This window comes from Eubalaena glacialis, chromosome 5 (genome assembly GCF_028564815.1).
Source record: "Eubalaena glacialis isolate mEubGla1 chromosome 5, mEubGla1.1.hap2.+ XY, whole genome shotgun sequence".
Classification (NCBI taxonomy): Eukaryota; Metazoa; Chordata; class Mammalia; order Artiodactyla; family Balaenidae; genus Eubalaena; species Eubalaena glacialis.
In genome coordinates, this window is record NC_083720.1 from 3,654,679 (window position 1) to 3,668,642 (window position 13,964).

At 50.3% G+C, this 13,964-nt stretch overlaps 1 protein-coding gene across 2 annotated transcripts in view; it reads left to right on the forward strand.

Annotated features, from left to right (window-relative positions):
• The first annotated feature begins 1,706 nt into the window (after positions 1-1,706).
• AFAP1 (actin filament associated protein 1) overlaps positions 1,707-13,964 on the forward strand; it is a 153,057-nt gene continuing 140,799 nt past the window's right edge. For both annotated transcript variants that reach the window (XM_061191942.1, XM_061191941.1), the window contains exon 1: positions 1,707-1,902. The gene's annotated coding sequence lies outside the window, so the exon portion shown is untranslated. The remainder of the gene's footprint in view (positions 1,903-13,964) is intronic.

Consider the following 13,964-nt stretch of genomic DNA (forward strand, 5'->3'; position numbering starts at 1 on the left):
GGAAATTGACACTGAAGGTGAGACATTGAAGGGTCAGTGGGAGTTGGCCAGGTAGAGGGAGAAAAGTGTGTCAAGCAGAGGGCAGCATGAGCAAAGAGGTCTGGGACCCAGTGCTGTCCTGTGCAGTAACTACTTTCCTTCCTGAGATTTTTTGTTCCTGATCTCTGAGTACATTCGCCAAACATGGGGCCTGGCTGAAGAGGCATAGGGAAGTTTCTTATCTCCAGGGAGGAATTTGGCAAATCAGACTGGAAACTGGGCTTTCAGTGGTGTGCCTGTGTGTGTGCATGTGAGTGTGTGTGTGTGTAGGGAGATGGGGATAGGGTCTGCCCCAGTCACTGTCAAGACCTTATCCATGCATCCATTCCTTCTACCAGCAACCCTGAGTGCCTTCAGGGTGCCAGGCTCTGTTCTGCACGAGAAATGACTCAGTCAGACCCCTGCCTTGTCCTAGAGAGGTCACACTTCACTGGGGGTGAGAGGAAACCACTCAGATGGAAAGCTCCAGCTAGTGCTGTAATTAAGGTGGCCACGGATACGTGGGGATGCAGAGAAGGCAGGCCTGGCGGCGGGCGGGGGGTGGGGGGGGCGGGGAAGAACGCAGTCCAGGAGGATTTCAGGTTTCAAGCTGAGCACCTGGGCGGATGGAGAGGCCATTTACTGAGAAAGAAGAACGTGGAGGAGCAGGTGGGGGGGCATTGAATAAAGCACTTTGTTTTGATGGTGAGACGTTTGAGATGCCTCCTGGGCGTCCAGCTGCGGATGCAGGGGAGGTCAGGGCTGGAAATACAGAGCAGGCAGTCACCAGAGTCTGTGGCTGGTTGAAAGCCTGGGAGAGCCTGAGATTCTCGGTAGGAGGGTCCATGCCCGAGCCATGGGTCACCCTAACACCCCAGCACCGAGAGGTTGGGCCGAGAAGGGGTGTATCCCGGAGACTCCCAGAGGAGCCGCTAGTGATAGGGAGGAAAACCGGGAATGCGGGGTCACACGACGCCCAAAGATCAAAGACGGCGAGGACAGAGGTTTTATGGATGATTGGTACTTGGATATACGGGGGGTGACAGGTGGGGAGAGGGGAGCATTGCAGATGGGGAACAGCGTAGCCACAAAAGCTTTGAGGTAGGAAAGGGAAACAGCTCTGCTCTGCACTCCTTTATCCTGGGTTAAAGTGACTCCGAGAAATCTCTGGTCCTGCCTGACGGAGCTCCTTAAGGGAGGGCCAAGTTTGCCTCTACTTCACTCCGACGGTACACCTTACGGGCTGCGAAAATGTTTGTTGAATGAATAAAAGATGAACGAGTGAATGGGACTTTGTGACGCGGGGGGCAGGTGGTCTCGCTCCTTCGGCCTCAGTTTCCCTTTCTGTAAAGCAGGCCAATCCGATAAACTTGAGTTCCGGGTTTGGGATGAGCACGGCTTGCTGAGCGGATTCCAAGTGGACTTTACGCCCGGCCTCCCCGGGTCGGACCGGGTTCGTCCGCCGATCCGGTCGCTCTGGGTCCGGCCCCCGCGGGACCCAGCAGCCCAGCCCTGGAACGGCCCCGCCCCACCTCCCTTTGTTTCTCCAGGCCCCGCCCCCTGAGCGCAGCTCCCTCTCCATTGGTTGGGGGGCGGGCCCCGAGCGCCGGGCGCCTCCGGGGGCGGGGCGGAGGGGCGCGGGCGGGGCGAGTGCGCCTGCGCGTTGCCCCAGCCCAGTTGCAACCTCTCGCCGGCAGCTGCTCCGCGCGGAGTGGGAGACGGAGCCCGAGCCTGAGCGCGAGACGGGCTGAGACGGCTGCGAGGCGGCCCCGCCCCGGGGCTCCATTGTTGCGGCGACTCCGGCTCTGCGGGCTGCTCGGCTCCGTCTCGCTCGGCCAGGGCACCTCCGGCAAGGAGTGAGCGCTGCCCGGGAGGCGGCCTGAGGTGAGGCGGCGGGCGGCGGGGCCGGGCCGGGCGGGGGTCCCCGGCGGACATGGGTTCCGGGGCTGGGAGAGGGTCCCGGGGCTGGGAGAGGGTCCCACGGCCGGGCGGAGGTCCCGGGGCCGGACGGGGTCCCAGGCGGCAGGGGTCCCAGCCGGGCGGGGGGTCCTCGGGAGGCAGGGGTCCCGGAGCCGGGCGAGGTTCTGGGCCGGACAGGGGTCTCGGGTCGGGCGGGGGTCCCAGGCCGGGCGAGGGACTCAGGCGGCAGGGGTCCCAGGCCGGGCGGGGGTCCCCGAGAGGACCGAGGTCCGCGAGCCGGACGAGGTTCCCGGCCGGGCGGAGGTCCCGGGGCTGGACTGGGGTCCCAGGCGGCAGGGGTCCTGGGCCGGGCTGGGGTCCCCGCCGGGTGTGGCAGGTCCGAGAGGGGCGCCGCGAGGTCGCTGCCCGAGTTGGCGGCCGCCGCCCTGAGCGCCTGTGGGACTGGGACGCAGAGGGGGACTGACCGGGCCGTCGCGCGTCCGGGCGCCGGGCATGGTCTCGGCCTCGGGGTGGCACCGAGGGGGCACCGCGCCTGCCGCGACTCCGCGTGGATCCGCGCGTGACGCCCCGCGCGGGGTCCTGGTGACCCTGAGGGTGGGGGACTGTCTCGGTCCCCACTCACTCCGTGAAGTGGCTGGTTCGCTGTGTCCCCGAAGGTAGCTCTGCGTGGGCCCTCGCGCGTGGGGATCCCGGACATCCTGAGAGTGGGAGACTGTCTCTGTCCCCCCTCCCCTTCCCCCCTGGTGTGACTGGTTCGCTGTGTCTGCTTGAGGGTGACCGCGTGGACCCTCGATCGTAGGGATCCTGGGCACTCTGAGAATGGGGCTTTTTCTCGCTCCCCACCCCCATGACTGGTTCACTGAGTGTTTGTGTGTCACTGAGGGTGGCTCTGCGTGGACCCGCGCGCGCGGTGTCCTGGCCACCCTGCGAGTGGGAGGGCTGTGCCCCGTCCCCTCCCCCCGCGGCTCGTCGGGGTGTGATCAGTACCGGGGGCGGGCTCCCCTCTGTCCCCCAGCAGTGTGTGTGTGCGCGCGCGCGTGCGTAGGTGTGTGTTGGGGGTTCCATGTGTTTCGGGGTGTCCTTGTGCGGGTAGTGGCGCCCGTCGGGCTGTAGCCGGCTGTGCGTGGGGCACGCAGATGGCCTGCGTCTGACAGCTGACCCGCTGTTTTATTTATTGCCTTATTTGCCACTTGAGCAGAAGCGGCTGCACTTCCCCGGGAACCCGCTCCTCTCCCCGGCCCGGTCCCCGGGGAGCGCGGGGCTGTCACCGCGCCTGGGGACCGCGGGTCAGGCCGCCGCGTTTCCTGCTCAGGCGCGAGGCTCGGCCGGCCCGGCGGGAGCCGGCTCTGATTGGAGGGAGCCTGGTCCCTCTGCCCGGCGCTTCTTGATTTCTTCCGTTAGGATTGGGAAGAAAAAAAAAAAAAAAAAGGTCTGGAAAGCCAGATTTAACTTTGCAGCTCTCTCAGCGCCTGAAGAGTGGAGGAAACTTTCCCAAGAATTTGGCGGGCTGGAAAGTGCGTTTGAAGGAGGGGAATCCACACCCACGGAATGAGGCCAAGGCAGTTACAGTTAGAGGTCAGGTTTACAGAAGGAATAGCGGGGGTGAGGTTGTGGATCGGGAGACTCGGATTTCAGCCTGATGGCAAGATCTGATACTACCCTGCAGGCTGTGTATCTCTCAGCCACTTAAATAAACTGGGGTCATTCATTTACCCTTTTATCAAACTTATGAAAACACCTATTATGTTCCAGGGATGATTCTTTTCCCTGGGGAACGCAAAGTCTAACAAGTCTTGTTAGTCTTGCAAGTCTAACAAGACTCTGAAGAGTCTTTTCCTTTTCAGAGTGTTCTGGTCCAAGACAGAAGACTGAGCTATAGGCACAAGTAGCTCTAAAGTCCAAATGGAAATTCTTTGTGAACAAGATGGTGTGTAAATAACAGGAATGCAAGATGAAAATGTGGTCCTAACTGCAGCTGTCGCTGTTATGAAGTCCAGACAGCCTGCAGGCCCTTCCCTCTGCCTTCTCTGCCCTCTCTCTTCCATCTGCCCCACGCCCAGCTCCAGGCCTTCACCCATCCTTACAGTCTCAGTTTAGGTGACTTCTTTCTGAAGTCTTCCCTGACGTCCTCATGCCCAGCCCTCTGAGAGCTGTGGTCTTCAAGGACAGGGTGTTTTGCTGTAGTGCCCAGAGAGGAAGAGGTGTATCTAAATGAGAGGTCCTTCTAAATGAGAGGTCCTTTTTCTGTACCACAGAGCCAAGTCTTTCCTGTGATTTAAAATCTGCAATTCTTCAGTTCTCCTAAGGGTTTTTAGATTAACATTGGCTGTTACTTCCTAGTGTTTGTTGCACAGTGTAGAGTACTTGATTCGAATTTATTTGCTCTGATTCTGGCTCTGGAATAAAGTTGCCATTTGTTCCTGCAGAACCACTAGGCTTCAGTTTCCTCACCTTTGAGGGTTTTAAACTAGGTAAGAACCTTGTCAGCCCTAAACCTTTAATTCTTTCAACCAAATAGAGCAGAGGAAAGTTCTCTTAGTGGCAGTTGTATAAATAATGGGGATCTTTGAAAATGTAGATTCTAAAGTAGAAGTTCTTTTTCTTTCTTCTACCTTTTTTTTTCTTTTCACAGTTGCATGGGTGTATACTTTGTCTCAGAGTTGAAGGAGCAGGTCTATGATGGAAGCTTAGGCAACTTTTTTTTTTAATATAAATTTATTTACTTATTTGTTTATTTTTTGGCTGCGTTGGGTCTTTGTTGCTGCGTGCAGGCTTTCTCTAGTTGCGGCGAGCGGGGGCTACTCTTCGTTGCGGTGGGTGGGCTTCTCATTGTGGTGGCTTCTCTTTGTTGCGGAGCACAGGCTCTAGGCATGCGGGCTTCAGTAGGTGTGGTGCGCGGGCTCAGTAGTTGTGGCTCGTGGGTGCTATAGTACAGGCTCAGTAGTTGTGGCACACGGGCTTCGTTGCTCCGCGGCGTGTGGGATCTTCCCGGACCAGGGCTCGAACCCATGTCCCCTGCATTGGCAGGTGGAGTCTTAACCACTGTGCCACCAGGGAAGTCCCTAGGCAACTTTTTTTTTTTTTTTTTTTTCCCCTAGGCAACTTTTTGATATTGTCTTGCATCTTCTTCATAACCACATTTTGCTTGCAACATCTGTGCTCTATCAAATTGGCTTGAAGTTTTCCTTAATGAAGTTGTTGGGCGCAGAAGTCTTGGCAGGAGCATTTTGCGGATCTTTTGAGTGTCATATGAAGTCGGCCAACTGCAGGCTTTTTAATGCCCCGGTCTCTAACAGAGATTTTAATTTGGAGACTCTGAAATAAGTGAATTTTGGGAGTACCTTGAGTAAGTGTATGTGGCTTTGTATAATGGTTTAAAGCATAGTTTAAAATTATTACTTGCAAAAATCTACATATGTTCAATGACCTATAAGGAAGCTCCACTTCTAAGGACTCTAGTAATTAATCCTTCAAAATATTAATCTCCCAATTTATTTGTTTGGCAAGATGGGAATTTGGTGTGCTCGATTATTTTAAAGCCACATGTCTGTCAAAAGGATACACGATTTTCTCTGCTATTCTTTGTTTGTTTGTTTGTTTGTTTTTTGGCTGCGCTGCACAGCTTGTGGGCTCTTAGTTCCCCGACCAGGGATTGAACCCGGGCCCTCGGCAGTGAGAGCACAGAGTCCTAACCACTGGACCGCCAGGGAATTCCCTCTCTGCTATTCTTATTTGGATGATTACAGGGTTTAAACATAGATGGTAGCTGTTTGGTCAAGGAGTGATGCCATCAAATTATATTTTCATGTTAAGTAGGATTTTTGTCCTTGTTTTGATTGGTGGTCTTTAATTAATTTTAAAAAAAGCGCTCTGTTACATACGCCATGTGGTTTGTTCTGTTCGGGATCTTATTTTTTGGGAGCGGTCTTCAGAAAGGCAAATGGATTTTCTTTGTGGTTTCCTTAGATTGTCTTTTTTCTTTGATTTTTTCCTTAGACGGTCTTAATGTTTTCACTGAAAACTAGTTAATACTTGTTCTGCAAGAAGGCCTGATTTTTATATGGATTAAATGAAAAGGGTGTTTCATGGAAGAGAATGCCTGGGGATGGAGAAGATAGCGTTTGAGCTCTACTTTTCCATGTTGTTTCTCTTGTTCTTTACTGGAGGAAGAGGGTTAACCAGTTCTTCCCTGGTGGCCTAATCAGAGCACTGAATCTACCCCACCTTAAAGAACTGATGGTGCTTTCCCCATTTTTTAGAGGATGATATTCTATAAACCATCTTGTTTAAACATTGTTTGCCTAGAACTAGAAATTCAGTGATACATTTTTTCTTAGACTATAAATCTAAGTCTTTGCTGTTACTTCCCCCCGCCATCCCACATCACCTACCAAGTGGTTTTTTTTTTTTTTAAATTAATTAATTAATTAATTTTTGGCTGCGTTGGGTCTTCGTTGCTGCGCACGGGTTTTCTCTAGTTGCGGCGAGCAGGGGCTACTCTTTGTTGCGGTGCGCGGGCTTCTCATTGCGGTGGCTTCTCTTGTTGCGGAGCACGGGCTCTAGGCACGCGGGCTCAGTAGTTGTGGCTTGCGGGCTTTAGAGCGCAGGCTCAGTAGTTGTGGCGCACGGGCCTAGTTCCTCTGCGGCATGTGGGATCTTCCCGGGCCAGGGCTCGAACCCGTGTCCCCGGCATTGGCAGGCGGATTCTTAACCACTGCGCCACCAGGGAAGCCCTACCAAATGGTTTTTTCTTCTTTCTTTTCCATTTTAAAGATCTTATCATGTACGTGTCTATCATTGCTGGCTACATCAAAACCGTTTTGAAAGTTGGCAGGATGTAATATGAATAATGTAGTAAAGATAACTTACTCCTGTTCTTTCGCACAGGAAACCTGGCCCCAGTAAGGCTTTTGTTAAGTCCAAGTACTTCTCTGAACTGCAGTTCCCTCACTTGTAAAATGGAGTTAATCGTTGGTAGTACCTGCTCTATCTAGCTCAAGAGATTGTTTTGAGGATAAAATGAAATCATGAATGTAACGTAATTTTGTAAGTTGTAAAATATTATGTTGTCAAGGATTTCAAAAAAGTGCTTCATTAAGAATGTAATGAATCTGGGTTTTTAAAAACTCCAAATGTTTAATGTACAGATGATCCTTAACTTGAAGGGTGTCAGGCAACTTCATTTAAGATTGTTTTCTATCTTTCATTGGCCAGTGTTGTTTGATATCTTAGCCTTTTGGGGGAACATCAAATTCAAGTTTCAGAGACGTTAATCTTTTGTAAGTAAGACTACTGAATGTGCAGAAATGTAGCCTTTAACAGTCTGTCTCATATGTATGTTCCTATGAACCTTTCTTTAATGAAGCATAATTGCTGGGCACTTTAGTTCCTAAGTGCCCTGTCTTGAGGTTGGGAATGGCATAGGCACCGTGAGGCCATGATCAGCAAAACGCTGGCCTGTTCACCTCTGAAACTTCCTCAGCACCACAGTGTCCTTGGGCCTTCTGTCCTCAAGCCAGCTTGGAAACTGCAGTGCAGTTTATACTTTAGACGCAGATGGTAAGTTACACTGTCATATAGTTTGACAGCCATTCAGATAGATTACCCGTGATGTGCCCGAGTATCGGCTACATGCAGAGATTCGAAGGTGGGACCCAGTGCCTCACTGGAGAATTGCTGGAGGCTCACAGTGTAGCGGGAGAAGCAGACCTGGTATCACTCAGTGCAGGTGGTGGGTGCTGCTAGGGGTACGCAGGAGAGTTTGGGAGCCGGGTTGGTGCACACAATCTAGCATTTATTCTCCTACATGGCACTTAGAGTTTGTCAGGCAAGACAGGCAGTGAAAGGTTTATAAATTAAAGGAAGGGCAGTGAATTACCTGAAGCCTAGAATATGTAGATATTCTGGGCAATTTATAATTCCCCAAATCTGCATTTATCAGAACAAGTCTATGGTCTGTTGTTTTGGATGGAGTGTGGCCGTCCCTGTCTTTTGATTTAAGGAAGTCAGTTGACTCTTGTTGAACGTCGATGATGTGACAGACACTGCTGGGTATTTTCACATATATCACTGTATGAGTTTCCTGTTTCTGCTGTAACAAATTGCCCCACACTGAGTGGCTTAAAACAACACAGATTTATAATCTTACAGTCTGTCGGTTAGAAGTCTGACTCGGGTCTCACCGGGCAAAAAACAAGGTGTCTGCAGGGCTATGTTCCTTATTGGAGGATCTGGAGGAGAACTGCAGGAAAGCTCATTCAGATTGTCCACCGAATATATCGATAGTAGCTGGCACTTGTGGGACCGGGGACCCTGTTTCCTTGCTGGCTGCCAGCTGGGGGGCTGCCCCCAGCTCCTAGAGGCGTCTTCCTGCACCTTGCTCGGAACCCCCTGGTCCCAGAGCCAGCAAGGGCCGGCCAATCCTGCGTCAGCTGTCTGGTGTCCCCTCTGCTTCATCTCTCTTCTTCTGCCTGGAGAAAGTTCTCTGCTCTTAAGGGCTCATGCAGTGAGATTGGGCCCACCTAGAACCCCAGGATAATCCCCCTATCTAATACCCCTGTCTGAGGTCTGTAGCGAAGCCCCTTTAATGTGACAAATGTGACAAATCACAGGTTCCAGGGGATGCACATGGGCCTCCCACAGTTACCCAATCCATTTATGACAGCGTCCAGTGACACTGTTATTGTCACCCTCAGTTCACAGAGAAAGAAAAGGCATAGATATTTTAAGCAAATTGGCAGGACCGTTAAGATTGCTGTTAAATGGCAAGACAGTTCTTCCGACTCGACGTGGAGCTGATGGTGGGGTTTATAGCAGCAGGTCAGTCAGAAGCAGAGTAAACTTTGTGTTTTGGAGTGCTTAAATGGGCCACTCTGATTACAGGAGTTTCGCCAAGAAGTCATCAGAGTAATTCCTTTGTTAGAAAAAACACCCACATGGGGGATTTGGGACGTGAAGGACTCTTCCTCATGGGGTGAAGAGTGCATAATTCCATGTCCGGTTCTAGAATGGAAACAGCTGAGTCAACCCAACAGGGATTCACATTCCTGAGCTTTAGAGAACCTGTTTCAAGGCTGAAGCAAAGCGCAGTAAACAGAGTTCATACTTTCGTTGATAGTTAGGAATGAGGTGCATCTTGCGGTCAAGGAAACAACACGTGATGGTCACCAGCACTGAAGACAAAGCATGATCTCATTTGATCGTGTAGGTGTTTTTAATAGTTTTTCATTAGGATTTTTTTTTTTCCTTCTATAAGAAAGCAGAATCTAGAAATCCTAAGGCTTTTAACCTGGCCTTCAGGAATTTACCAACTGCCTGATACCCTTTGCAGAAATGTTGTGTGTCTGTGCCTGTGTGTGTGTTTACTGGGGGGAGGATTTATAGCTTTCCGTTCTTTTTCGAAGCGGTTGGATTCCAAAAGTTTAAGAACACACTGCTTAATCTGATATTCTTGCTGGTCAAGTATCAGATTTTGTTTAAAAATTAAATACCCCATTTTAAACAAAGTTATACAGGCGCATAGTTTTAAGCGTCAAAAGTTCTACAGGATTTAGAACAAAAAACCAGCAATCACCTACCCCACCCTTCTCCACCCTGATTCCTGCTCCCCAGAGGCTTCCCCTTTCAACGTTTTAGCTATTTCTTCCAGATTTTGGGTGAGAGACATCCTGCTAAGGAAGAAGACGATTTAGGTCACCTACCCACTCCTTGCACTGCCCACTTCTTTTTTCCTCTGTCCTCTTAGTATAATTATGTTAAAGGTTTTGGTTAAATATTCAGCAGCACTCATTATGATTATGGAAATATTATTCACAGCTGAGATATGTAGTCTATTTTGATTACATTTCCCTTCTTCTACAGTTTTTTTTTTTCTTTTTCCTAGAGTTGAGAATTGCCCTGCTTTGTTTTGCTTAGCTTTCTGTGCTGTCACTTCTCCCCCTCCACCCCCCAAAGTTGCAGTCTCCTCTTTGTATATTCACACACCACAGGGCATCATCCAGTTTGTCCTTTTCTTAGGATAATTCTTCCTGAACCTCTCACCAGGCTGCTTTCCTCTAAATTGGTTGCTTCCTAGACCTGCTGCACATTCCCTATCGCCCTGAGAATTCCTTTCACCTCTTTCCTGGGTAAGATGCCTCCTTCTAAAGTTTTCTCTCTATTTTGGTTGAGCATGTTCACCATAGCTTTCCAAGAAATACATTTTTTTGAGATCTCCTATAATGTTGAAACGTTTTACTCTCGTTCAATTGATAGTTTGGCTGAGTATAGAATCCTGGGTTAGAAATCATTTTCCTGAAGAATTGGGAAGGCACTGCTCAGTTGACTTCCAACTTCATTGTGACAGTTGATGTGTCCAGAGCCATTCCTTTGTATGTGACCCGTGTTTTCCTCTGTGTGAGTTTTTAGGCTCTTCTTGATATTCCTCGTGTTTGCAGATGTCGTGGTGGCCGCGCTGTGATGTGGATCTTGTCTCATTCACTGTGATGCGAACTGGGTGGGCCTCTTCCATCTGTAGACTGCCGGTCCTCTGTTCTGATCCTGAACCTCCTTAAATGTCTTCTCTTTTCCCATTTCTTTGTCTTTTTGTTTTCCTTTTTGGGATTTCTCCAACTTCTCCTCTAAACCCTTCTCTGAATTTTGTATTGCTCTGATTATTTTAATTTCAAAGGCTCCTTTATAGTCCCTGAAAATATTTTTCAAAAATACCGTCTTTCCTTGTTTTGGGGATGTGGTCAGAGGTTTTATTACACCTGTATCCTGGAGGAAAGGTTTATCTTTTCATGGCTTTTCAGCTTGATTATCTAATAAAGCCCGAAGGATTTGAGAGTAGTTTCATGATACTTCTGTAGTTTGAAAGAAAAATTTCTGTTCTACCCGTTATCTATTCTCTAATATGGAAAAAAGACTTAATTTTCAGTCCTTGGTGGTATTAGAAGATAGCTTTTTTTTTTTGGCCGTGCTGAGTGGCATGCAGGGATCTCAGTTCCCAACCAGGGATCAAACCCATGCCCCTCTGCAGTGGAAGCGCAGAGTCCTAACCACTGGACCACCAGGGAATTCCCTAGAAGATAGCTTTTGTATGTCCTCAAACACCTCCATTGAAAACGCTTCTTTTCCATCCATGCCCACGCTGCAGCTGACTTTGCCTTTTGTTTTGTGTACTTAAGATTGTCCACTCAGTATTCTGTGAGGAGCCGCCACCAGTGAATTCAGGGTTTGGAAATCCAGTTTCCTTTTACCTGACCCAGTGTCCATGGTCTATGCAGCGTCTCTGGGGGCAATAGCATTGAGAAGGCTCCTTTTTGTGGGAAGGCTCCTTTTTGTGGGTTGTACTTTCATCATAAGTTTATCAAGAAAAGCAAAAAGAAGTAGTAAAAATGATGGATTCTTGCTCTGGACGTTAGATAGTGGTGTGACAAACGAGGGTTTTTTTTTTTTTTTTTTGGCCGTGATGCACGGCTTGTAGGATCTTAGTTCCCCGACCAGGGATCAAACCCGGGCCCTTGGCAGTGAAAGTGAGGAATCCTAACCACTGGACCGCCAGGGAATTCCCAAACGAGGGGTATTTTTTGCCATGGTAGGTGGAGCTAGGTTTGGGGACTGTCATCTAGTCTGGACCTTTCTGTCAGAAGGAGTTTACAGAAATGGCTTGTTGGGAGTGGGACACGGTGCCTCCTAGGTGGGTATTTGGTGAAGAGGTTTGCGGCGGATGTCCGAAGAGAAAGGAGAATACCTCTGAAAACTGATTTGGAGCCATACTTTTTGAATGACTTTTGAAACCTGTACAGGGTTTTCCCAAACATTGACAGCATGTGATTCTGAGTTACTTTAACTGTGAGAGTCAGGATGGCTCTTGAGGATGTGAGGCATGATGCTTTCTTTTTAAATCCCCTCTTGCCATGAATACAAATTTGTGTGTTGGGAGGTCCTAAGTTACGTGAGATTTTTCTCTACAGATGGGTTGATTATTTGAGTTTTCCTGTGCTTGAAGTGTGACCCTCTGTCTTAGTTTGTTCAGGTTGCCATAACAGAATGCCATAGACTGGGTGGCTCATAAAGAACAGAAATTGGTTTCTCACAGTTCTGGAGGCTGGAAGTCTGAGATCGAGGTGCCGGCAGGTTCCTTGTCTGGTGAGAACCTGGTTCAAGACAGCATATTCTTGCCATGTCCTCGCCTGGTGGAAGGGACGAGGATGCTGACTGGGGTCTCTTTTATAAGGGAACTAATCCCATACAAGGGGACTCCACCCTTATGACCTATTCATTTCCCAGAGGCCCCCCTCCAAATACTGAGACACTGGAGATTATTGGAATTTTGAGGGGACACAGACGTTCAGTCTGTAGGACCCTCTAAGAAGCTCAGACGTGCTGTGTCTTCACGATAAGGGAGACCAAATGGTTCAAAAAGGCTAATGTTAATAGTCTTTCGGAGTTTGTATCACCACCACCATCACTACCGGCACCGTTTGCTGAGTGCTTGCTATGTCCTAGGCACCGTGCCAGAGACTTTACATCTGTATCTCTTCTAGTCCGTTCAGCAACTTCGTGGGGTAGGTAATATTCTCAATTTGCAGTTGCCAAAATGAGACGGAAGTCTCGTGGTGGCCAGGGTTAACAATACCGTATTGTGTATTTAAAAGTTCCTGAGAGAGTAGATCTTGAGTTCACATCACACACACACACACACACACACACACACACACACAAATTGTAACTATGTGCAGTGATGGATGCTAAGGAGACTTAACTGTGATCCTTTCACAGTACACACATATGTCAGATCGTTATGTTGTCTGCCTGAAACTAATACAATGTTGTTTGTCAGTTACGTGGCGATAAAAACAATGAGGTGAAGAGGCAGGGAGGAACTCGCTCAAGATCACGTAGTAGGTGGGATCTGACTAGCATGGCACGGCCTCTTTCTTTGTTAGGGCTTTCCAGCCACTGGCACCAGGTGACTGCTGTGCCCGAGAGCTGTTACAATGCAACCTCTCAGAGCCGGCCAGACCTGATGCTGTTCCTGCTGTTGACCTGCATGGCGCTCCTGGCGGTCCTGGTGGGTCTTCGGTGTCTGTGCCCCTGCATCCCTTCCCTTCCCCACTCAGTGGTTCAGAGGGTGTGCGTGCAGGGGTCCCCGCCCAGGCAGCTGCACACAGTGGGGGGCCATGTGTACGGGATTGACCGTAGAGGCCGTGACAGATGCTGTCAGGGAGGGATGCGCAGGGTGCTGGGGTTTCGGAGAGGGGGGTGGGCAGGCACCTGCGAGGGAGTGGTTCTGAGGGGGACCGTGCAGGGGGCGTTGGGTTTCCACGGTGGAACTGAGGCTCCGAGGCTTTCTCAGCTCTGAAGATTCCAGCCGCTTAGTCTTACTCCGATGCCTTTTCCTGAATTCTCTATTTCTTAGCGCAGAAAAGGGTGTCATCTCTGTGCCATTAATTTCTGCGAGTCCTGCGTTTAGTTTTGGGCGTTCAGCAGATTGGGGCAGCCTGGGCTGTGAGAGAGAAGCCTGCATCTCCCGCCAGCGGGCCTCCCATCAGGCGCGGCGCAGAGGAGTGTCACCAGACGGGGGCCCCGAGCCTCCAGCTGCACAAAGACGACTGCCACCAGCGCTGAGAGACGTTTCATCTGAAAAGACAAGACCCAGAATAGTTAGTGTGTCCCCCGAATGGGATAACCTCCCGGAACGGAAGGGTTTCTACTGATTCCCACCCTGCCTCCTTCCCGAGACTGGACCATCCTTCATACCACAGCAGGAGGCATTTCTGAGGCCCCTGAAATACTGGCCATCTGTCAGCATCCATTGGGCCTTAGGCAGGGTGGCCAGCATCACAGGCCCTGTTGGACCGGGGCTGGCGTTCCGGCTCTGCCACCCAGTCATCAACAGTGTGGAATCTTGGGCTGGTCCCTTAACCTTCCATGAGCCGCTTCCATAGGAGGGCAGTGCAGTACCTGTTGCCAGAGGAAAAGGCCAGGATGGCCGGGCTGCCTCTCTGAGGGGAGCGGTGGACGTTGGGGGGGTGCATCCG